The 24,711-nt window shown below is 38.2% G+C and overlaps 3 pseudogenes across 2 annotated transcripts; all 3 read right to left on the minus strand.

The window, feature by feature from the left end:
• Nucleotides 1-17: 17 nt before the first annotated feature.
• On the minus strand, nt 18-4,882 carry LOC149098581 (uncharacterized; annotated as a pseudogene).
• LOC149098582 (uncharacterized) lies at nt 852-3,387 on the minus strand (annotated as a pseudogene). The gene is made up of 2 exons (XR_016203753.1): nt 2,951-3,387; nt 852-2,691 (listed from the first exon to the last, which is right to left on the minus strand). The product of XR_016203753.1 is annotated as an uncharacterized LOC149098582 (transcript).
• An 8,966-nt stretch (nt 4,883-13,848) lies between the features above and the next one.
• LOC149098583 (uncharacterized) lies at nt 13,849-19,542 on the minus strand (annotated as a pseudogene). Its single transcript, XR_016203427.1, has 7 exons — nt 18,334-19,542; nt 17,773-17,868; nt 16,668-17,161; nt 16,055-16,279; nt 15,434-15,650; nt 15,293-15,345; nt 13,849-15,069 (listed from the first exon to the last, which is right to left on the minus strand). The product of XR_016203427.1 is annotated as an uncharacterized LOC149098583 (transcript).
• Nucleotides 19,543-24,711: the final 5,169 nt, after the last annotated feature.

The raw sequence follows: 24,711 nt of genomic DNA on the forward strand, positions 1-24,711 counted from the left end.
ACTTCTAACAATGGAAACTTTTGTACCATGTAATATATGACCCCTTTATAGTTTTGCTCTTACGAGTATGTCTTTTAGGGATTTACCTCTTTTATACGATATTAGTGGTGGCTCTTTGAAAATTTGCCGTAGAGAAGGCTGATTTTGTATCAAGTGCCATTTTCCCATTAAAACATTTTTGAGGTTGGGCACTGATGGTTGATATTGTGTTACAAAAGGCAAGAGTTCTTTCCGGCTTTCATGTTTTTGTCTTAGCGCCGATTCCCTTTCTGTGAATTTAATATCTGAAAGGAGTGTTTCGATCAGATTTTTTGGATAACCTCTAGCAAGGAGACGTGATTTGAATTTGTAAATGTTCTCTTCAAATGTTGCTCTTGAAGAGTTAGTTCATAAGAGTCTTAGAGCTTCGCCCTTCACGAATCCCTTTTTGACACCCGGTGGGTGGCTAGAGGAAAAATGAGTGTATTGAAAGGTTTCAGTTGGCTTAAGGGGGGGGGGGTTACCTGAAAAATGGCCTTTTTTGCAACAATTGTAACAACTCTGATTTTAGACAAAACCATAACAAACTATATATCACTGGAAAGCTCTTGGTCTGTAGATTACAAAAATGTATATTTCAATGTGTTAGTGATTATTGTAACTTGACACCAGGCTTTTAAAGTACCACATGCTGTGCATGACCCATGTGTACTTGAGAAAAGATTTTCATGTGTAATTTAAAGAGAGAATGGTCATTTTAATTTTATTTTGAAGTTAACATATTGCTTGCTGGGATGAATGAGGGATTTTGCCAAATTTTATAATACCGAGTCCCAACTCCCATCTAAAGTTGTGCAATCAAAATCAAGAAATTATTTTTTTGATAATTTCTATCCTATGCAATCTATGGCAATTTCCCTCATTCATCCCAATTAACTCAATGAGACCAACAAATCCTGAAAATTTCAGGTCAAAAGCTTAAATCCTTCTTGAGATATCTTTTCTCAAAAGCAAAAATACCGCATTTTGAGAAAAACAGCCGTAAACTTAAGAAATGCAATTAAATATCAATTGCTTTGAAATTACAATGGTAATGAGAGAAATACAGTTCAGATTTTGTTCACAGAAGCCTGGGGTAATAATTTAAAACCCCCCAGCTTCATATGTCACTCCTTTGATCTCACGAAGGGCTTCCTCTCGCTGAATACGCACAAGCTGAAGACCCTGGCGACGCCTTTTTTCTTTATCAGTTGCCTGAATGTCTGCTTTTCGTAAGCGTTTCTTGTCCTTGAGCCCAAAAGCATGGCTGGTGTATAAGCCACCAGGAATGGAGAGTTTTTCCATTATCCTCTTCCTACATTCCGCTCCTCTGTGAAAATGACATACTGCAGATGCTGCAGCACAGCGGATAACTTTAGCACCATGATGTTTGTGTTTTGGGCACCGAACCCAGACCATCAAGTTGATGCACTCGTTTGGGTTTTGAATGGTCCCACGAACACACCTCTCAAGGAGCTTAGTGTCACTGAGAGTCATGAATGTAAGTCGCAATACTTCTAGGAAAACTTCAGGCAAACAGTAATCACCTTTATAGGTGGATGTGCCCGTCGCCAAGTCCTGCTGCCATTTACACCAGGAGCTTTCCCCGGGTGGACAGAAGCAATGCTGTTTAGCAGCATCTCCTGATTGGACGCTGTGGTTAAGAATGGCAATAATGTTCTTTTTCATTGCGTAAACTGCCACATCAACTTCCCTGTCTGATGGATTTGACTTTGATATTGTATTCTGACAAATAGCCAGTCCATAGTACTTCTGAAGTTGCTTTATTTTGGTTTCAGTAAGTCGACCATGCCCTCCTATTGGCTTCCCATCTGTAAGTTTGCCTTTAGTTCTGGCTTTCAGATTAATTAAGTGTTTGCCCATTCTCTTCTGGACATGGCCCACACAGTCCAGCTTGATGACTTTACAGTCATCATAGACATTCTCAACTGTATTAAAGGCTTTACTGTCACCATCTGACACCATCCATTTGTAACGAATGTTGTGGAGTTCAATTGACCTGTTCCAAGGAACAGCAGCACCTTCAGCCTCCATAGCTGGTGAACTTCCTGTAAAGTTAATATCGCATTCTCCAGATGCTACGTGTTCTCTTCTCCATTCCTCAAATATCTCATCCTCTCCTTCACTGTGGGATTTTTTTAGGGCGCACTTTTGGCAGGCTTTGGATAACACATGGTAATCCAAAACCTCACCAGTGTCCACAGAAATCACAAACACCACTCCTGTCAAGGCAGTAAAACCTCTCTTGGCCCATGTGCCATCAAAGCTTACGGCAGCATCCAGAGTCGCAGTGTTGTCCAATTCATCATTTCTTCTATGATGACTTGCCGAAGCCTTTGGCCAGACTTATTAACTCCTCTTTTGCCTCATCTTCAAGAACATCTAAAACGCTATCCACTTGCTTATAATAAGCACGTGTGGAGAGACAAGGCATGTTCATCACCCCACAGAAGGAAGCAAGTCCTTCATATCCAGTGCCTGATTCTATGGAGTGATAAACAGCTCTCCTGTTCACATCATATGACTTGCCTCTTTTCGTAATGTTACCTGATGTCATCAATGGGCTGCTTTCCTCACAGGCACTACAGTTAACAGACAAGTTTGACATCAATCCTGCACGAACAGAGTTATTTTCTTCAAGGGTAAGGTTTGCTGAAGTTGAAATAAAATGAGAAGCACGTAAGAGAAACTACAAGAACAATTATTTGAACAAAATGTCTTTAATAAAATTAGCAATAATCATCACTATTGTCATATGAACAAGAGGCTTCTTGGCTAAGAAATTAAGCAAAGAAATGTTGCTATTACAGCAGACTTTACAAGCCCCTCTTCCAGGCATCATTTTTATTGATAAAGTGTTGGGTCTCTAACTTCCTGATTGTCATATACTTATAATATTGACTTGGCTTACCTTCTTCACATTTGTGCACAGAGGAGAGCATGGATGATAGATTCTTTAAATCAATTAGTCTGTATCCACTCGAATCTACTTCTATTTTGGTTTCTTCATCAGAACTACCAGAGGATTCATCCGTAGATAGGTGAAGTTTCATTTTTTTTCGAGAGGAGCTTAGCGGTTTATCACTCTTGTCGGCGGATGATTCATCCGACACATCAGATTGATCAAACGAACCGCTAGGATGATCGATCAATTCAGTGGCATCACTCTCTTTTGCTGGAGTTTTCTCTGATGATTTTTCTCTTCTGCGTGACCCACCAAATCCTTTTCCTTTCCTAACCTTTCTATAAGAGCTTCGCTTTTTCTTTCCAGTCATTTTTGACGACAATAATTACTTTAACTGTGTTCGATATTTCACAAGCTCACTAACTCCTGATCAAATGTATCCATCCCATAGTGCAGTTTCTAGGTTTCCGCTTCATGTAAGAGTCACAGAGTTGTCCACCTTTGTTTCTGTGTACTATCCAGCTTTTCTGGGGAGGCCACGAAGCGGTAAACAGGACCAAAACAAAAAAAAACTTACGTTGCCATGGAAACGAGATTTGAGCTGAATACCTCTTGTCAAAAAGTGTCCTGTTCACATAAAAATATTGAAAATAGGCACCCAAAGCACTCCCTAATGTACACTTTAATGGTTAAAGTTGCCGATTTGACAGAAAACAAAAAATCACTTTTTTGGACAAAATTCAGGTAAAACCCCCCCTTAAAGTGTATTTTTAGATCCAGGATGGATTGATCTCTAAATCGTTTGCCTTTGTATACAACTGTATCCAGAAATGTAGTTTCAGTATTTGAAATTTCAGCTGTAAATTTGATTGTAGGGTGATGTGAGTTTGCTTGTTCGATGAACTTGTCTATATCAGGTTGGCTGACATCCCACAAAGAAAAAATATCGTCAATATATTGTTTCCAGATTGTGGGTTTTGCGACGCTATTGCTAAGAATCTCTGTTTCGATATTGGCCATAAAAATATTTGCAAAAGCAACGGCCATTTTAGTACCCATGGCGGTACCGTGGATTTGTAGATAATTCTTACCGTTGAATTGGAAAGAATTTTCTTTCAGTATCAGGCTTAGCATTTCTTTGAGATATTGTGTGGGGATAGGAGGGTTATTTCTGTGAAAGTTTTCGTATGCTCTGCATACTGTAGTTATACCCTCTTCTTGTGGTATATTAGTATATAGACTTGTTACGTCCATTGATACAAGGAATGTTTGTTTATTCACTTTCGTCTTTTCAACGAAATTAATAAAATCTGTAGTGTCTTTTAGATAAGACGCTTGTGATATGGAAATAGGCTGAAGTAATGTGTCAACAAATGCTGATATTCGTTCTGTAGGCCCACTGCAGCCTAAGATAATTGGTCTTCCTACTAGAGTAGGTTTGTGGATCTTTGTAAGGGTATAGAATTCCGGAATCCGCGGTGGATTTGGTGTTTGAGATAACCACTTTCTAGTCATGTCATCAATGTAGTTGCCACGGTGTAGTTCTGAGATCAAGCGTGACACCTTCGTATGTGTTTCCTTAACTATAGGCTTGTCAAGAGGCTTGTAATTATCTAGGTCATTGATTTGGACTTAGCCCTCTTGTATTTTATCATTTTTATCCATGACTACAAGTGTGCTTCCCTTGTCCGCTTTTTTGAAATTAAGATCTTTGCTTTGCTGTAAAACATTTAGCGCTTTACATTCTTTGCATGACAAGTTTGGTTTTTGTCTGGTTATTTTTATCTCCGCGATTTGTTGTTTAACCTCTTCCAGGTAGGTTTCTAATGTGACTGATGGTTGGACTGGCGGTTCCCAGTTTGATTTGACATAGAAGGGATGTATTGATTTGTTTTGCCCGTGAAAAATGTATTTTAAGCGCATTCATCTTGCGAAATCCTTGTAATCTTACAAGAGTTGGCGCCGTATTTTAGTTTTCGTTACTGTGGCGGTTGGTATAAATTTTAATCCCTTTGATAGCAATTTAATTTGGTTGTCAGTCAAATTCGCTTTCGATAGATTTTTAATAAATCTATCGTTATTTTTTGTAAGAGAAGAGGTTGATAGTTTTCTGCGTTCATTATGCTTTTTGGTTTTTATTTGTGTTTTTGTGATTTTTGATTTTCCCTTCCTTTTATTTTTTCTGTCTGTGTTAGCAGTGTTAGAACATTCAGTGAACAGACATGTGTACTTTTCAACATCTTTATTGTTTACAACTTCCTTTAATGTTGACAGTAGTGTAGGCACATTTTCAGCATCGATTCCTAGTATAGCTGCTAGGTTTTTTACACTGATGTCCGCCGATAGCGGTTTAGGTTTGGATTTGTTATTTAAGCCTCTCTCTGGAGTTCCTTTTCGGAGAGTTTTACCTTTTTCTTTGCGAAACTTAATTTTTTGTTTCTCGAGGCGGCGGTAATTAAACCTAGTGAGTGCTGATAGAAAGCCATGTTCTGCTTTTTGTTTGACCGCCTGAATGTCTTTTTTGAACTGTTCGTCCGGCGGGATATTCACCCGCGCTCTGTATCATAACGACTTTGGACAGGTCTTATTGTCCAAGTGTGTCTGTAGCTTCTTTATGGACTCCTCAGTTCGTTTGATTTTATCCTCCAGCGAGTAAAGGTTTTCTGGTTCCGCTTTTCTTTTTCTGTTTTCTCCGTTTCTGTGGTTTTTTGCTGTTGTCTCTGATGGTGTTTTGATGGGTTGATAACTCGTTATTTCGTCCTCGGGCTCTGAGGCACTATCAATGTCGCTGTCCTTTGAGCACCCGGCCATTTCGTTCTCATCCAGTGGTGTGTTTAATGGGCTCGTATCAGACAACAGTTTATCCTCCGTGTCCATGATCAGAACAGCAAGCAATTTGTGGTTTTAAGCAAGACCGCGGTTTCGAATCTTCACGATTCTCGTCAGTTGCTATTTTCAACTATTTGTAAGTGGAACAGTAGAGTGTTTAACTCAATTCTGATCCACCAAGGGACTTTTTGGCAGTTTGGGTTTATATAGCCACAGCATTTTGAAGTTGGGATCGAAAAAGGCGCATTCCGATTGGTCCTTGCCAGTCAATCAGTTTGCTGTATTTTCGATCCTATATGCTCTCAAGCTCTAAGTTGTGTTTTTGTAGAGGTGGTTAAGTGGATTTTTTCATAATATAACATGGCTTTTGAGTACTAGTATCGTTTTGTGTTAAAATACACTATGTTTTGAATGCTTTTGCTCAGTTATGAAGTAAAGCGTTCAGTATATCGTGCGTATTTCTTGATATATTCTTTAAGTTTTGTACGGTACACAATGTACAGTATTGTGTGTTATTTTGAGGTTTCGCGTGTCAGAACAGGGCTCTGTCTGGAAAGTATCACAGTAGGAATTAGCAAGGAGTGACAGGCCTGCACAACTTCTAACAATGGAAACTTTTGTACCATGTAATATATGACCCCTTTATAGTTTTGCTCTTACGAGTATGTCTTTTAGGGATTTACCTCTTTTATACGATATTAGTGGTGGCTCTTTGAAAATTTGCCGTAGAGAAGGCTGATTTTGTATCAAGTGCCATTTTCCCATTAAAACATTTTTGAGGTTGGGCACTGATATTGTGTTGATATTGTGTTACAAAAGGCACTGTTGAATGGTAGGCATTAGCTGTCTAGTCGTGTCGGCAGTCAGTTATGACAGTCTATTGAATAAGCAAACACCAAAGATATCATTACTTGCAATAATTATTGTAGTAAAAGTGTCTGTATATGGACATGTACAATTGCAAGTACATAATTATAATGAATTAGCGATATTGTTCCATTTGCTATACAGACTTACCGCTCCATTCCTTTGCTGATATGAATTGGTGTTCTGGACTTCTCGTATCCGATCCAACATCGATGCATCAGCAGTATTGTTCACAGTCTGTATATAGCCCGAATCGTTCATTTGTGGCTCTCATCTCTTCCTCTTCGCAGAACCCGAACTGAAAATTTAAACTAAATTGAGGCTTTCGAGGTTTCTCCTTTCCTTTCTCGTTATATACTTTCTGCTGATCGCACTTGGCTTTCTTCGCACAAGGCTCACCAAAACCCAACATCTTAGATCGCGAACGGTTTTGTTTACAAGCAAAATCCCTCCAAATTTATTCAAACTTTCCGGGAATTTTGCGCCACTTATAGTACCAATCACAGAGCTTCTTATATCTATAAAATACTAAACTATCCAATAGTAAGAAGCAAAAGAACATAGCAGGTTTGTACGAGGGAAAAGCCTGGGAACTGAATAGGGGATTTTCAAACAAATGGCACGCGATCAAAGGTAATCTTCTTGAAGACTTATGGTGAAATATGCCAAATGTTCTGTATGTAAACCATGAATAAAAGACAACCACTCAGTTTTGAAGTTAGCTTTTATTATTTATGGATAAATATCAACGGCACAGCGGCGTCCATATTGGAAATTTCTTATATAAATTTAATCGGTCGGGGGGAGCCCTGTTTATACCGAGCCCCCACGTTTAACTGAATAAAAATAGTTTCAGCTGTCACATGGATTTCATTGTCAATCAAATTTGTCGTGTTGCGTCGATGATGAAAAAGGAACCCGGGCAAACCTTACCGTGGCCTGCCACAGGCACCCCACGGAATAAAACTTGAACTTGAATGGATATTATGAGCAAATGAAGTGAATCATCTAAAATCTAAATATGACTCTATAAAATACACAATTTAAGTAAATACAGCGAGATATTAAGCTGAGCAGTCTACAAATTAATCCTAACAGTGTGTTGCCTTTATGGTAATGTTTAACTTGACGATACAAGTTTCTAGAAAGTTATGACGTTAATTTGCGTAACTTTTAAAGCTTCAGTTTTTACTTTCTTATTTTGTTAATACCGTAATAGGAGAATAGCAAAACAGAGAAACATAAAAATACAGTTATTTAGTTTTAATTACGATCAGACAGATATCGAAGTCCAGTTTATGAGTTCTTTCATGTTTGTCCAGATGTGACTAAGCCTCCATTTTTCATTGATCATTCTTCCAGTTACAGCCAAGTGTCTTGGCTGCTCTTGGCTGCTCATGAATATCAACAGCCGAGCTCTCCTAACAAATCATGTTTTCTTCATTTTCCTGGCTGAGATTATCAGCCATTTCATTGCGCTTCCGTGCCTTTGGACTTGGGTTAGTTTCTTGTCCTTTGAGATCCAAGGTAACCTGTCCGCCCTCATAATAATGAAAATGACAAAAGTTTTATAGTGCCATTTCCCAATGGTTCAATGGTGCTTTACAAGAAATCAACTATAAAAAATTAAGAAAACGTAATAACAGATTAAAGTAAAAAGATACATAAAATTAAAAACTTCAACTTAAAAATGCTTGTTTAAAAAGCCACGTTTTCACTTTTACACTGAAAAACTCATTAACATGAACGGTCAAGCTCTTCTGGCAAATTACGTTTTCCTCATTTTCCTCGCAGAGATTATCAGCCATTTCATCACGCTTCCCTACCTTTGGGGTTGGGTTAGTTTCTTGTTCTGTGAGATCAAAGGTAACCCTTCCAATCACATGAACATAAACAGTCAAGCTCTTCTTGCAAATCACGTTTTCTTCATTTTCCTCGCCGAGATTATCTGCCATTTCACCATGCTTGCCTAACCTTGGAGTTGGTTAGTCACTTGGTCTGTGAGATCAAAGGTAACCCTTCTGGCCTCATGAACATCAACGGTCAGGCTCTCCTGGCAAATCACGTTTTCATCATTTTTCTTGCTGAGATTATCAGCCATTTCATCACGCTTCCCTGGCTTTGGAGTTGGTTAGTTTCTTGGTCTGTGAGATCAAAGGTAACCTGTTCGCCCTCATTACAATAACAATGATAAAATTTTTATAGCACCATTTCCCAATGGTTCAATGGCGCTTTACAAGAAATCAAATCTATAAAGAAATACCAACTATAAAAAATCAAGAAAATGTAAAAAACAGATAAAACCTTGAAAAAGATACATAATTAAAATTAGAATTTTCAACTTAAAAATGCTCGTTTAAGAAGACGTTTGTATTTTTCACTTTTAAACTGAAAAAATGATTAGCATCAACGGTCAAGCTCTTCTGGCAAATCATGTTTCCCTTGTTTTCCTCGCTGAGATTCTCAGCCATTTCATCACGCATCCATGTCTTTGGAGTAGGGTTTGCTTCTTGTTCTGTCAGATCAAAGGTAACCCGTCTGCTGTCGTGAACATCAATGTTCAAGTTCTTCTTGCAAATCACGCTTTCGTCAGTTTTCTCGCTGGGATTTTCAGCCATCACTTAAAGCTTCTTTAAAGCTTTCACCAAGCTTCCCTGCCTTTAGACTTGGGTTAGTCTCTTGTTCTGTGAGATCCAAGGTAACCCGTCCGCGCTCATGAAGATCAATGGTCGCCCTCCTGGCAAATCACGTTTTCATTTTCTTGCTGGGATTATCAGCCATTTCATCACGCTTCCCTGCCTTTGGAGTTGGGTTAGTTTCTTGTTCTGTGAGGTCCAAGGTAACCTGTCCGCCCTCATAAAGATCAATGGTCAGGCTCTCCTGGCAAATCACGTTTTCATTTTCTTGCTGGGATTATCAGTCATTTCATCACACTTCCTTGTCTTTGGAGCTGGGTTAGTTTCTTGTTCTGTGAGATCAAAGGTAACCCTTCCGCCCTCATGAACATCAACAGTCAAGCTCTTCTTGCAAATCACGTTTTCCTGATTTTCCTTGCCGAGATTATCTGCCATTTCATCATGTTCGCCTAACTTTGGAGTTGGTTAGTCGCTTGGTCTGTGAGATCAAAGGTAACCCGTTCGCCCTCATGAACATCAACGGTCAAGCTCTCCCGGCAAATCTTGTTCTTGTTCTATTTTTATTTATTTCGGCTATTTATAATTCTATTTACAATGATCAAGCTCTCTCGCAAATCCTGTTCTTGTTTTAGTTTTTATGTATTTTTGCCATTTATAATTATATTTGCAACATATCAATGTATATTAGGCAAGGAAGTCCAGGGAAGCCAATACGGCTTATGTAAAGGACTATCTTAAATATACCTAAGTTTAACAAAAGAATGAAAATGCTGTCATCGGCACACAAAATGATCGTAATTTAAGAACAAAAGTAGTTAAGCAAAACTAAACGTGCATATGCGCAAAAGCAAAGGAAGGGGAAAAAGTTAAAATGGTACACACAAGCACACTAAGAGAAGTAAAATCTACTTATAGCAAGAAAAATGACTTAAGTTTAGAGGTGAACACAGCAATACAAGAGGCATTTTGAATTTCAGTACTGAGAGAGTTAAATAATTTAGGACCTTGGAAACGGAGAGAGAATTTCTTTACATTTGTGCTACAGTATTTCAAACGGAAAGACTTCTTAGCTCTAGTATTGTAGTTTTGCCCGTGTTGCCATGGTAACCAAAAACAAGTTGAAAGTTTCAAACGTCAAAGTACAAAATTTTTTCATCAACATCATTAGAAACACTGTAGTTTCTGATAAGATTTTTTCTTTTTGAATGGAGTTTTATTTGCAACTTGAACACTTACACTACTTACACTACTGATGTTATAATTACATCTACACTTACAATATACTTGCTACTTATACTACTTATACTTACACTACTAAATGGCCACTGATTTAACACAGTTGAAATACGACTGATCTCAATATAATTTGCTTGGTTTTGTCATCTTTTTGATTTATGACTTTCATCTTTCTTTCGCAGGCCCGTAATATTTTCGTCGCGCGGCGAAGAAATTACTTCGCTTTTATTTTTCGTTGTTTTCTCAAATGTTAGCCGTTACAGTACAAGAAATTCAATTCTGTTGTATTTGGTTTCGTTTTTGTCCTCCAAAGTCAATAATTGACTCATTTTCGCAAAGTCAATTTTCTCAGCTTCTGTGGGACATTTTGTCGCGCGGTAAAGAAATAATATAATTTCTTGTTTTCTCATCAGTTTTACGCATTAGGTTGAGTTCTGTTTGCTAATATTTTTTAATATTTTGACCCTTCATTTATTCAACTTTAAATAAATGATGTCTTGAAACCTGATCCTGTGTCTGGTTACTGCGCATATGGTTTATTTTTGTGCTTTCGCTCGCTCAGAAATATTAAAAAAAACGCCAGGGAATTAGGGGTGGGTCGCGGGCAATTTCATTCAGGCGTCAATGGATTAATAAAATTCTTTCAAAGTGGCTGAAAGATGGTTTCGTTTTTTTACACCGGCAAGTCCACAAGTACGTTTTTCCTAAAATGATTATATAGTTTAGCAGATCCATCTCCCCCGTTAAAAATCCTTAAATAATCTTGCGATATTCTAAAGAGAGGCAAACGCAACTATTAAGTTTATTTAAAATTTTTTCACATATCTCATTCCAAAAGGAAGTAGAAAAAGAACAGTCAAAGAAAATATGAGGTATGGTCCAGGAGCCCATTACCTGGAGTGTGCAACTTCCATACAGAGTCTGTGAAACGGCATTTTCACAAGTAGACTTATTTTTAAACTAGCCTTTCCCACAAATTAGTTTTGGGTAACCAATGACAAGTGATTTCGTTAGAGACTGTTAATATGTAACTAGGATGACTCGTCCACTTGGGAAATAAATATGGCAGAGACTTGTGAGGAATCCTCTTCGGAGGGTTCCGACAGTATTTTAAGCGACAATTTCAGTATTTACTCGGAAAGTAGTACTTCGGATGAAGGTGAGCAAAACGAAGAAGCCAGTGTGTCTTTTTCTTTAGTGAGAAGGCGTAAATCACGCAGTGAGAAATCGAATTCGTCTTCGAAACAGGCTGCGACAAAGACAAAGAGATCTGCGAACATTCTCAACGACGATCAAATGGAAGAATTGACATCCTGGATATTTTCAACGCGGGAAGCTGGCGATGTCGAAGGCAATATCCGCGTAAAGCTTCTTGAATCGGTGCGTGTGAAGTCAGTTAAAGACTGGGAGCGCTTCGCAAAACATCTGCTTAGTGAACCACAGAAACCAAACTTTCAACTCCTGATTGTTGGATTCTGCTGCAAGTTTTCGATGCTTGTTAGCGAATGCTCATTGTTGGCAGACAAACCCAACAGGAAAGCTGCCTTTTTGGTGGCTTGGATGAAAATGCTACGAAATTTTCAAGCTAGAAAGGGTACTCAAGAGCGATCAATTATCGAACGGTTCTTAGTAGGACAGTCGGAAGGGCAACAATTCTCTCCTGAGGTGGTGCACGCAGTTGTAAGTGTTATTCACGAACTGGTTTATTGCACTATTCACTGTCATATTTAGCTGAAAAGGTCAACCTTGACCTCCGAACTAAGGAATTCATGTTTCGCCGTGGAGTCAGATGATAGCTTGTTCAGATATTGTGGTGCAGCCCTTCACCGAATGCTAAAGCTTAGGAAGGAAACTTTACAGCAGAAAAAGGGTCGTGAGAGAGTGTCATCCGAACGACGACCGGTGATGGAGAACGAAATGGATGTGTTGAATGCCCTGGTCATGAAAGACAAATCTTCAATTTCCTCGAGCCTTAAAAACTTGGATGAAGGAAATCTTATTTTTCCAAGGATAGAGCTTCTCCCATTTTTAAAGTAGGTGGATAAAAATGTTTGCGAATTTACTTCAGACGCAAATCTTGCGAAGTATCCATCAAAATTTATCAACATGTGCCAGACTTCCTTCATAAATAACGAAGCACTAGAAATGGATTTTAAATTGCTTATTGCATCAATCACTACAGTGGAAGGAGCGATCAATGATGAAGTTGTGTGTGGTTTATTTAGAGCTTTGGTTTCCAAGCTAGCCAACACACGAATCAACGAATTTTTGAATGCCAAAATAGAGAGAGACCTCAAAGCTAGTGGAAAAGTTGTTGATGCGGACGAGATGCTTCGACCGAAACTGAAATCTTACTCCCTGGCTGCCAAATGCAATTAGATGCCCAACTAGTCGTGTACTGTAATTAGAAATTGTAAGCTACATTGGCATTACTTTCTTGGAGCTATATTAACGTGTAACTGCAAAACACACGGAGATTGTCCTTCAATTGTTTTCATTATAATTTCTTTGGAGTGAAAGTTCTCAATGAAGGCATTTTTGGTTGAACTATATTTGTCAATATTATTATATGTCAAAGTTAAAGTTCCTTACTAATGAAACAACTTTTTTATTGTACATATTATTTAAAACCATAAGGTTACACTTATATGACTATAAAAATACAACTTCAAAACAGACATTTACTACAGTGTGTTGCGATGTAAAGTTTATATGAAATATTTCATATATGAACTGCGGTTATAGGTGAAAGTGAAGAATGATCGTCGCAGTTAATTTTCCAATTTAAGCAACTGGAAAGAAGAAGCCTGAAAAAAAATCAGGGCTTCAACGGGATTCGAACCCGTGACCTCCGCGATACCGGTGCGATGCTCTACCAACTGAGCTACGAAGCCACACATTGGGAGCGAGGTCAATTAATTGAGTTCATATCTTCCCGTGAGGAGTGAAATGATGTAAAGTTTATATGAAATATTTCATATATGAACTGCGGTTATAGGTGAAAGTGAAGAATGATCGTCGCAGTTAATTTTCCAACGGGAAGATATGAACTCAATTAATTGACCTCGCTCCCAATGTGTGGCTTCGTAGCTCAGTTGGTAGAGCATCGCACCGGTATCGCGGAGGTCACGGGTTCGAATCCCGTTGAAGCCCTGATTTTTTTCAGGCTTCTTCTTTCCAGTTGCTTAAATTGGAAAATTAAGTGCGACGATCATTCTTCACTTTCACAGTGTGTTGTCTCGAGCAATATTTTGATTCACAGTAAAAGATTCCTTTTTGCTGAACTACGGTCCAAAATGTAAAATGTATGTTATAATGTTCTTTTTCTATTTGAGATTATTATTATTTGGGACTCAATATTCACTTACAGGGTATTATTTTGTCAATTAAGGTAGCTTACATACAGCGTTAAACAATATATGAGTTTTATACATAAACCTCATGATTTTTCATTAGCTATTACTTTAATTAATTATTACAATAATTATCATTGTTCTGAAATAAATATATAAAAGTAAATAAAATAATTGTGATTCTGGTTCATAATAACATAAACAATTATTTGAACCCTGCTATTGAATTTTAATTCCAAGCGCTGTTAATTAAGCATATTTCACCCAAGTTAATGTTCCCTGATTTAGAGTATAACCCTGGTTGCTAAGGTCCTTTGCATACTCAAGAATAGCCTTCTTGGTATTGTCTGCCATGATTATTACCCCATCATTGTTTGTCATGGCATGCTGATGGCTGTCTATAATGGCACACAGGTCATTGCTCTTGACTAGAAACCCTACAGATTTGTGACAACCTATAATTACACCATAATGGTCTACAGTTGAGGAATGAACTTCTCCAATGATGTGGTCCACTAAATCACTGTAATCACTAGCACTAGTGAATCCAACCATCTGATTTGCTGACTGTACATGAAAGTCATTCCCTACTGCATTGACAACATCCTCTACATCTAGATACACAGCTGTGTCGATCACTATACAATTCATCATAAACTGCATTACCATCACAAATGGCATTAACAAATGAATCTGCCCAAATATTTGGGAGCTGATTCCAAAGCAATGAAATGTCAAGCTTTTGTTGGTGACAATAGTCACCAAACTTGACAGCGATGATTGTGCAAGCATTACTTCCTTGCCTATCCCCTACTGTTGACTGAGATATACTAGTCAGAAAAGAAAAAATACAATGTGAACTTGACAATTTTTGGCATGGCAGTGATAAGTTGATTATGGAGCCAGAACCATTAGCACCATCTTCACCACTGATATTCAAAAGAACATTTCTATACCCCTTTTCTGAGTATTTGTTTCGTACCATATCTTTCCTATTTATTAGTTTCCCCAGTGCAGGACCATAGGAGAGTGCAGACAAATTCCCTCCACTAGCAAACTTTAGGATACTGTAAAGGGATTCAGTGGCACTGCCATTTATTCGTAGAGGACTGATGAAATATTTTCCATCTGGTGACACTTTTTCAAAGAACCAATCACAGAAGGACAAAAAGCCATGTACAACTAGACAGAGAAGATCCCAAGTCTACAGAACAAATGATAATAAAAGCAATAATAATTATTTTTAGTATATAACACAAGTTGTATGTTAAGAGGCATAGCAAAGGTTTAAAGTGATTTGGTGCTTGAAAATGATATGTTTATGACTTCACAAACAGAAGTCCCCACAATTATCACTGATACAGCCAATCAGAAAACTCATTAAACCCTGAAAAGTGTTTGTCATGTAACCGTTTAATTAATCATACCTGCCAAGCCAAGAACTTTTTCTGTCTAGCTCTTTTTGAGTTTTCTTGATAAACTGAAATTAAATGAATAGTAGTGACTAATTAGAGTGATCTGTTACAGCCATTTAAACTGTCCTCAATGTGCTTTAATAATGAAATTACCTGTTTCCTCATGATCAGCACCCCACTGTTCAAAAAAGGTCATCCCCTTTCTTATGTTGGTCAAAACAGGGCTATTACTGTTGTTGATTCTGTGGTGGCTGAGCATTCCTTGCTCAAATAGAAGGTTGCAGGCCTCTAAGTACTCCCCAGTATTTGTGCTTCCTTCATCAGATCCACTAGAGGCAAGGTCCTGCACAGCTGCAATCATGAACCGTTGCTGAAAGAGAGTGAAAAATCATAATATTGTAGTGTGATCTGACATACAATCCATTTACTTCATTGAGTCTTAACTTGTTTGAGCAGATGATATCAAACAAATGTAGAGCATTTTTGTCAAGTGAAGTCAGTAAAATGTTACACAGTGGGTTTTTAAAATGGGTATGGGGTAATATTTGGAGATTGGTCAATCTATGACATCAAGTAGTTCAAAGTGTAAAATTTTTAACAATGAAAGTCTACATAATGGGATTCGCAACTCTGACACTTAAGCAGTGGAAAGGAGCCTGTGTATTCCATTTATTAACAATCATTGAAATTGTTTTGCCACTTTGATCACTATTTACACATGACACTGTTTTTATAATATTAAGAGTCGAGGAAACCACATCAGCCTTTACACGCCTGCATTATCTTTGCTGGTCTTACATTTAAACAGGTCCAGTTATTTCTGTAGACATGTGCATACTTTAATCCTGGGACCTTACGGCTCAAACCATTTTCTGCTCGTTCAAGATCTTCTGCAAACACCTTTTGAATTGTTTGCCAACCAAACTGGTGGTTGTTCCACATACAGTCTTTTGCACCTTGTGGCCTTGAGCTGTGAAGAGCAGCTATAATGTTCTTCAGCTGCAGATGTTAAGAACAGAAAGCAATACGCAAACATGTCCAATTTAAACTATATTACTACTTTAAATTGGAATGGAAAAAATTTAAGCTGTATTTTATTGAGATGTAACTCTGCTGAATGATAAATAACATTAGGAACATCATAACAGTTCACATTACAGAGAAAATAAAACTTTTGTAACTGACAGTCTGTTAATTTAATTTCAGTAACCTTTTGAAAGTGATGTTAAAGTTGCAGCAAAAATCAGAACTCTGATTAGGCATTCAATTATGTAGTTTTACTCAGTGACTCCCAAGAATTAATGGCATTTCATTTCCCCTTACACGACCAATACAATAATATCAAATATTAAGTTAAGGTAGCTAAATTAATAACGTCTTCCAATACCTGGTGGCTTGGACATATCATAAGGAAAATTGGGTTTCCATGTGGATCTTCTGGATTGATGAATGAGGCCTCCACATTGTACTGCTCCCTTAAAGTTTCAGCATCAGCATTTATAGGAAACTGTGCCTTGGGATTGCCAGAGAGAAGCTTCAACACCGTTAAATTTGAGGATGCTCCATCACATAAGAGAATAGAGACCTTAAAGCCATAACTGGTAAGTGCCTTGAGGCACAACATAATAAGCTCCTGTAAGACAGTTGATGTCATTGAGCTTTCAACAGGGAAGTATGGCCCAATCAAATCAAAACCAGAAGTCAAGTCCCGCCACAGGAACTGCACGATGTGTGATGCCTTCTGGGAACCAGGCTGTACTGTAGTACTATAGACATCATGCAGTACCTTCAGCTCATCTTCTGAGACACTGTACCCTGTTATCCCAGCTCCTTTTAGGTTCCAGGCCACTTTCATTTGAATCTTCAAAGAAAGATTGCAGTCTTAGAAATATAGCAATAATTATAAAAAAATCCCAACTAAATGAACATGAATGACAACAGTTCCAAAAAAATTATCCAAACTATTACAAAACTGCAATCTGTATTTATCATGTCAACTGTTCCAAATCATATATAATTACCTCAGCCTGTTTGACAAAAATTATTCCTATTAAAATTAGGAAACCAGAAGTCAAGTCCCGCCACAGGAACTGCACGATGTATGATTATTCCTATTAAGATTCAGTTAGAGTTCTTTCCTTTTTAAATATTGGCTGTTGGGAATCCCCTCCTTCTCAGAAATTTTCAGTACAGATATTTTCTTGAACCCCACATTTCATCATAATTGAAGTCTTAGTGACTTAAGGGAAATTCTGAGGTAACCAGCATAAAAATACCTCCTGAGAATTCTCACAGTTTGCTCTGGTTTTAGTTATTGTCTAAAAAGAACTTGTCTAATAACTGTCAGGCAATAACCAAACATTCACTGAGGTCCTTATTCCATGCACCCCTACGACTGTGTGATGGATTAAAAGCATAATTAAAGTTAGGCATTGATTGTTCTTCAAACCTTGACTAGACTGGATGTATTCATAGACACCTCTGATACTTACCAATTCTTATGGTTGCCAAAGACCAACGATTACCATTTTGTCCAGTAACTGCAATTAAACAGCGTGATGTATAACATGGAATCAGCTCAATAGATACTGACATATAATATTATGGATATTAATCACAGAGCAAGTTTATAATTGTTGTCCACCCAAGAACCAAGGTGCGATCAAATTTCTGGGAGAGTTTATGGTAGGGTTAGGTGAAAATCACTCTATATAATAATCACGCAGGTCAATAATAGAGCATTACTAAATGTGTTCAGCAAGTTTACTAGTCAAGAGTTATTTCACTTATTCAGATAAGTTCCTGGACATTCCTAATTATAACTACAGTGATGTATTTCCTCTTTAAGGTAACTTGATGATAACCACCTCATAGGGAAAAAGTCTGAAAAAGTCTAGAAGAATGTGCTCATTTTCTGTGCCTTCAGAGGGTAGAAATATAATTTCCAACTATTAATTTTGCACATTGTAGTCAACTTTCCTTCAACTAAAAACATAAAACAGCTGTTAAGGTACTTCAAGATTTTAATAACACCACAAAAATCGTAAACATACCATTGCTCCGCTGATCTTTAAAGAAGCTTTCCCTGTCCTTTCTCCAAACTTCTTTAAGACAGTCTCCTGCTTTTTGCCCTTTGTCACTTATGTACTGGTTACCTTCATTGTAGATTTTTGCTAGTTCCTTCTTCCCCAAATCTGAAGTCTCGATGCTTTCTATCAGCTGGCAAAGTTCTGCCGACTGCTCCTGAGGGACCTCAACCTTGGTACATTTGTACCGTTTTTTGACGTGTTTTTCCAAGCAGTGTCGCTGTAGTCTGGAATTGGCGTAGCGTGCAGTTTTGCTCTTAGGTGAAAGATACTTCATGGGATAATTGCTTGAAGGCTGCTGCCTTTTGTGCCTTTTGGACGATTCCATTTCGCATTTCTTTTGGACTGCCTTACTCACATATCGGTTGGAAATAAGACATTCACCACACACTCTCTGATGTCTGGGGTCCGACTCATCGGCTTTGGATTTAAAATTTCTTGCAGGAATGTGCCAGGTTTTGCATCTTTTGGAATGAACCGTAGTTATTGGCCCATTGATTGGCCTCACAGTTTGGGGAATATAACCCAGCTCATTCTGTAGATCTCCTACCCCTAACAAACACAGGTAAAGTACATGTTTCTCAGATAAATGATTCTTCGCTAGCTCCATTACCTCTTTCAGAACGACTTTTGATTCTGGCAATCTGAATGTTCCGCTTGTGATTACACGGTGTTCGTAAATCGGACTATCCAGTTGCCACTCGCCGTCCGGAAAATTATGAGGCAGACAGCCTGGAAAGGACCAGTACTAGAATCGAACATTAGACGCTTCGAGTGGTAAATAAAAAGGGCCAACCTTGGTTCATGTGTCGCGGGTTCTTGTTCCACAAGAGATTCAGAGAAGGGCGACAAATCTGACACGAGAGATCGCACCTCGCAAAAATAACCTGCACTGGTTACAACTTGACTCCATTCCCGCAGCCGTTCATCGTCTTCCGTAATTTTCTTCAGTGAAGATTCCTTCGATGCTAACTGCAGTAATTTGAGTTCTTGTCTGAGCTCTAGACTTCGTCGTAAGGCTTTCTTTACTGGAGCGCTTTTGTCAACTGAAGAATTGTTGTGACCTTCCGGACCTTCCTGGGCCGCCGAAGACGAACACGTAACTGACTCTTCAACTTCTAAACGGGGTTCCTTTGTGTTAATAGAAGTTTCTATATGCTGATCGGACCTCTTCATTGTTTTGCAATACTATTTAAGGTCTATTTGACCATTGTGAAAACCGTCAGAGCAATATATCGAAGGTAGACTCAAGTAAACTCGCACTCAGAGATAAGCTTATGCAAAGGTATGCCGCAACTTCACATGTGGAAAGTGCAAATAAAAACGCATGGTATTGTGGGAAGGCCATCTGATGGAAGAGATGGATTGGAATGATGGAAAACGAAGAGCGGAGAACGGAATAGAGTACCAAAAAAAATCGTAGCTTGGCCGCCATTTTTTTTATCAGATGTCTTTCGATGCAGACGTAACCGGAAACAGTAATTTTCGCGGGGAAGGCGTATGTAAAAATAAAACTACTTGTGAAAACGCCGTTGCATGAATATAGGGAAGTTGCACGCTCCGGGTAATGGGCTCCTGGTATGGTCTCAGTAGTCTGATGACAGAAGGAACAGTTCGGGTCAGAAATATAGCCTATCTTACAAAGTAATTCATTTGTATATAGAATAGAATTAAGTACTTTATACTGAAAAGAACGTACATAAGATTCATTTGCAACTCTCAGTGGCATCACGAATGCCTCCGAAAGTTGCTTATCCTCTAGATTAAATTCTTCTCTCAACTTGGCCTATTTATTTGGTTTTTCGTATTTTTCCTTTATAAGAAAATGATAATAATCTCGCACTTAAATTTTTCTAAATCAAGGATATTCTCGAAGTTGGGCTCATGACCACGTAGTTTCAGTGGAGCTGATTGCCTTAGACCTGTCCATACTGAGAAGTTGGCGTTCTTAAGTCCTGCATCCCTGACGACATTGAAAGGCTCAATATTTGTCATCTCATAAAGCAGATGAGTTGTGTATATGATATTATTATCAAAGAAATGTTTATTGGATTGGACTTTTGGATGACTTGGAATTGGGAGGATTCAACAAATTTTTATCGGCCAAATGCTGCCTGAAAGCTCTTGTTTTTAAATTGGTTCCCATGGCAACGGATCAACATTTAAGAGTGTGTTGTAAAGAACTGCTTCTCTTCACCAGAAAAAGTAAAGACGAAAGAAAAAACACCAGGGGAAGTACTATATAGTCTTAAGAATGTTTTGAAATTAAAATTAAAATTCTTACAAATTTCACCAAAAGTGACAAAAATATGACTGTAATCCCGCCAATAGAGTCAAGGCAAATAGCTTTACAAATTTGCAGTTATTTCTGGTTGTCTGTTCCTCCACATTAAATCTACACTTTTAAAAAATTACAGCGTGCCGAGAACAGACTCGGCTACGCAGTTTAATTGAGAATAACCCACTAACCACGTTTTGTACTCCTGTTTTATCAGTTCTACTCTAACTCGATGATCAGCTTGGCTGCCAGAAGCCAGGTTAACCGTCAAACTCCTCTAAATGTAGCAGAAATAAAATCTACAAGCTTTATGGAACTTTCAACTAAGGATTGTTGACGTAAGAAAAATTACAAGATCGAGCAACCTTGAAAGAAACTCTTATCGTTGCTTATGATACAGCACTATTGCATACCCGAAAAGGAAATTTCATCTTCTACGCTAACGACTTCCACCACAACATCGTTTTCTAGATTCGAATCTCGGCTTGGCAGACTTTTGAACAATGAATTGCCATCTTTTTTATCATCCTCATCTCCGCCACATGCAATATCTTGACGCACTTCATTTGCTATTGTTGAAGTAGAAGCCACGGAGTCTTTCAGTCGGCGAGTAGAACTTTTGCCCAAGTAAGTACGGTCCAAGTAGAGCTTGTTAATTTCCTTATCGAATTCAGATACCCATTTGCTGTGTTGTCTCCTTTATATCCTGAAATTTCCCATCACTTTGATATTTGTTGAAATTTGTAAGTTTCAGGTGGCACTCTGAATGGGACCAGTTAGCTGCCGGTTCAAAGTAAAACTGAAAAACAGTTTAAAAAGCAAAAAATCTCATTATTGTAAACGATTAAACACGGTGTCCAGAATTTGAAAAAAAAATGAATAAGTAAAATGTATCATTGAAAAGGTTGGCTCTTACCAGCATGGCATCCTTTCTTTGACCGCTGATTTCTCCACACACAATACTTTTTCGTATGCTTTATGCTGTTTTAGTTTTTCTCCACCGAGATAAATGAAAGCTTTTCCATTGAGGGTTGTCCAATACACCCAAAGTGAGTCGAGTCGTGTAACTTTGTAGTCGACTCGACTTACCGGAAAGGATGTGTTGAATTACGAAATGTAGTCGGCTAACGTTGTAGTAACTCTACTTACCGGAAGTTGAAGGAGTAATTGCTGGTATAGACAGTACCGGTCAAACGGACTGCAGCATTACACGTGCATAAAGTGCCTGTACTACACGCACATTACACGCAAATGCACGAAAATGCATGTAATTGCACGCATGTAATTTCACGCAGTAGACGCAATATTGCGTGTAAAATTACACGCAGTCGTTCAACCGGAACTGAGAACGAAATATTAAGAGTGCGTGTAATGAAAACAAAACATTTACTGGACTGCACTGCGATACAGTTTAGTCTTTCGCCTTCTTGCTTGTGGTCATCAACCGTTTCCGATATCAACCAGTTTCCTTGACCCTTTCACGCATGAATTTTCAGGTGCAGTGAAAAAAATTTTTCTTGCAAACTGAGACAGTTTAAAGATGCTGATGACAATTTTAAAAATTAAGGGACAGAATCGTGTTGTCATGGCAACACAATGACAAAACAACAACATGCAAAAATGGTGTAAACAAGCATCAAGTATTTTTACTCCTTACTTTTAATTACACTTAAAAATTGTGGTAAAAACCATGGCATACAACCTGACGATAGAATGATTTCTCTAAAATGCTGACTTGGCAACTTCAGAGTTGTTATTAATATTGCTTTAGCTATTATAAAATAGTGAAATTCTATCTTATTTTGAAGTCCATTGTTAAAAATCAGTAAACAAATCATAGAATTTGATTGTACAATATGATCTTTGCATCAGGCAATTTGATTTCCTAACCAAACAGATGTACATAGTTCACCTTTTGAAATACTCAGTCCTTAATAAACATCAACTTTCCTTGTACCTGGTATGAATAGAACGGTTTTAACTTTTGAGAAAAGATAATGGCTTGCACTTTTTCAATGCTAACACTATAATGATTTAATGAGAACAACAACAACATGCATGTAAGTTCGAATAACTGAAATAAAATAAAAAGAGTTTTTTACAGTCCATGAAAGGCATTGAAACAGTTTCTTGCTTTAACCAAGCAAAGATGCACTCCACACTTTTGACATCTTATGTGTGAGTATCCACTTTTGCACTGACGACAACACTGTTGTTTCTCTTGAAACTCTGGAAAATGTCCAACTTGATCAAATTGAACATCTTGCGTAGGATTGGGTACTGATGCCGCCTTTCGTTTTTTGGAAGGTACAGCATTAGCACTTGTTGGACTGGCAGATGGTCGTCTTCTTGGTCTCGAAGCTTCCCCACAAACTTTTCCAGCTTTAGTAAGGCTGACAGCTATGCTGGCCTGGAACTTCAGCAGAGATAAATGACGTTTTGCTGGTACATCTTTCTGGCCCATGTGCCTCCTATATAACAGCCAGCCATTGATTACAACCACTCCAATACAATAAAACACAATGTGCATGTAGTACTTTGTAGAGCGGTGGCAGATGCGGTACGCAGATATAAGCATGTCACACAAATCAACGCCTCCCATGTAGCTATTATATTCCACAACCATGGCCGGTCTGTCAATGTTAATAAACCTCCCCTCCTTTTTAGACCAACGACGGGCCGGCAAAGATAGATCATTTCCTACATAGTTAGAAAGCATTTGGACAAGGCCATTATCAAACCAGCGTACTACTATCGTACCAGAGTTGGCCTCAACAACATAGTCAAAGGAGCCTCTGCCACTCTTCTTCAACTCCTTCTCACTTTGCAAATGATTCTGAGCCCCCTTTAGCCGATCGTTCCGAATGGTGGCAACTGCCCAAAAACCATCATTCTTGAGACAACTCATCAGGGGTATTGAGGAGAAGAAATTGTCAAAAAACACTTTATAATTTACATTTCTAGGCAGGGTTCTTGTTAAACGATAAACAACATTGCCACCCATGAGTAATTCTGGTTTGGTCTTTGTTTTGTTGGATTTACCTGTGTAAACCTCAAAATCATAAAGCATTCCACTTACTCCACATCTTGCCCAAACCTTTATACCCCACTTGTTGGGTTTATTAGGAAGGTACTGTTGCAAGCTTGTGCAGCTCTTAGTTGGTATAATCTGTTCATCAACAGAATGGCATTCTTCTTGGGAAATCTGCCTGCACTTTTCCTTTAGTGACTCAATTACAGGTCTAACTTTGAAAAGTTTGTCATAGTCCTTGTCTGTACTTGGCAAGTTTTTGGTGTTATCGTTACAATGAAAAAACTGCTTTATTTTCTCAAAACGGTTTACTAGCATGACATCTGCCACTTAAGGAATTCTAGTTTCCTTGCACCAATACATACGAATCTGTGGTAACTTGATGATTGACATCATAACCAATAATCCCAAGTACATCTCCATTTCATCATGATCCACAGCAATTGAGTTCCCTGTTGACTGCATAGAGTACAGGTTTGTCTGTTCGACAAGGTGATCTATCAGGGCATTGTCAAAAAACTGCTTGAAATACTGTAAAGGTGTGTACTCTTCTAATGGTGGTGGAGGGAAAGGCTCACCTTTAAATGCTACATCATAATGAACAGGCTGCCGCTTGCGCCATCGCATATTTTGACTATGTACTGCATTACTAGCAGATTTTCCTGTAGGCATGCTATTATCATCAGCAGTTTCATCATTGTCACCATTCAGGTCAGTATCACTTTCATTTGAGTCATCACTGGACTCTTCATATTCACTTGCATCTTCAATGTTGGCTGGTTCATCTTCCTCAAAGTTACTCTCCGTGTCACTTCCATCAAAATTTGGTTCAATAACTTGAAAATGACGTCTTTTGTGCTGGGCCCTACCCCTTGTCCCATAAAATGATGTTGTTGATATGGCTGTAGAAGTTGAAGTGGGGACAGCTGAAGCCATATGCTCTTATAAACACCTGGAGTTAAATAATGTGTACAATAAATTAACAAACATGAATGTAGAGAATACATCTGAGGCATCAAATATAACAAAATGGCAA

This window comes from Orbicella faveolata, unplaced genomic scaffold (assembly GCF_042242905.1).
Source record: "Orbicella faveolata isolate gen_17 unplaced genomic scaffold, um_ofav_v1 contig_46, whole genome shotgun sequence".
Classification (NCBI taxonomy): Eukaryota; Metazoa; Cnidaria; class Anthozoa; order Scleractinia; family Merulinidae; genus Orbicella; species Orbicella faveolata.